Source organism: Belonocnema kinseyi, chromosome 2 (genome assembly GCF_010883055.1).
Source record: "Belonocnema kinseyi isolate 2016_QV_RU_SX_M_011 chromosome 2, B_treatae_v1, whole genome shotgun sequence".
NCBI lineage: Eukaryota > Metazoa > Arthropoda > Insecta > Hymenoptera > Cynipidae > Belonocnema > Belonocnema kinseyi.
Genome location: NC_046658.1, coordinates 1,033,294 through 1,034,897, shown reverse-complemented (window position 1 = coordinate 1,034,897; position 1,604 = coordinate 1,033,294).

The window sequence follows — 1,604 nt, the reverse complement described above, 5'->3', positions numbered from 1 at the left end:
AATTTGTCATAAGGACATGCGCAGGATTTCGTCGGTATCGGGTGCTAATCTGGGAAATTGCACCCGCTCCCAGCGAAATCGCGGTAAAATTTTAGCCACAACCACGTCTCACGACCGTGAGATAGGTGGTTACAATCTTTAAAGGAATCAATACGACGATCCAGCAAAAGCCTCGTGCACCCTAAGAACACGGAGCGACCCAAGGACTACCGTTGAAGAAAACTTCTTCCACCAGAAGGTTTTGATACAATCTGGTCCCGGTGCGGAATAGTTCTTCATCCCTCTTAATACTTTTTTCCCCTCCTCGGTAGTGATAGGTGGGCATTCTTTATCAGGTGTTATGAGGGCAACACATAACAGCTTGAAGCTATTTATATTTTCTGAGTCTTCGTACAGTCTATGCTGCACTTCGTAGACATCTCTCCAAAATACTTCGACCTCCTTTGGTTTGGGTGGGTGTTCGATAGTAACTGGAGGGTCTTGAAAGAGTCGAGATGGGTCAGAGAGAAACTGTTAATTTTCTCTGACCCACCTCTCCCTCCGCTCTAGACTTCTCTTAGCGTCAGATAGTATCCGTATTCCCTCAACAATATGCTGCCTGATGGTCAGCAGCTTTGACTTGTTAAGTGTGTGATAACGGGTCCGGAGTTCGCGCGCGAACTTTCGAACCTTGGCGGTAAAATTCCTGCCAAATGCGATGTAGTCAATTACACACTGAATGCGGGACGCGTACTGTCTTGCCCAGCCTATCTTTATGGCAAGTTGATGCATTCGTCTTTTGATCTTTTGATCAACCGTTGGTTTTGTTTTACGGTTCGCATCGGCTAAAGCTCTCGCTGCATTATATACACAATAATTGATAGCCCAGAGGTCGGATTCTCCGGAAAAATATCCACGAAGATCGTCATCCATTTCAGCCAGATCTTTAGGCTTGAGAGAAACCTTGGTGTTGATTTTCTCCGGGTCTTAAAGCAGCGCTTTTCCCCTATTGAATGGCTGCCCGCGGTTGGTCTTAGGGTCGCCTCTCTTTCTCTGTTGCCGGCTTGTTCTAGCTGTGGTAGAGTAGGCGTTCCGCTTACATAGCCCCTTTTTCGGAGTAGTTCAGCATGGTTTCGCAGACGTTGATGCGAAATGTGCGATAGCTCCGGGTGTTTCTCGCACCACAGAGCATGCAGCCGTGCTATGTAACCCCGTTCAGGGGCCACACTCGCATCGTAGCACTCTAGCAAGTCGTGATTCAGGCGCTCCGCCCACCCAAAGGTCGCGAGATCCCGCCGATCCATCGCATTGAATCAATTTTCATTGGCTCCCCCAGCTTACTACAACTTACTACAACTTTGTTTGGTGTTGTCATTGTTGTTCCCACGAGAAGCTAGGGAAAGGGGTTCGTCCATCCTTGTAGAGCCCCGCATGCAAGGATAAGGCTGCGTACTCCGAGATGTCGCTCGGTATCCCAGATTCACCGTTCTAGACACCTCACCCAGGTGCCATTCAGCTTTCGACACGGTTTTCGCACCTCCGCTTGGGGGTTAATTCCTTCGGGACCACCCCTGGACAATTGTCCGCGACTGCCTATTTATTTTTGTAACCATATTCAGCAGAAA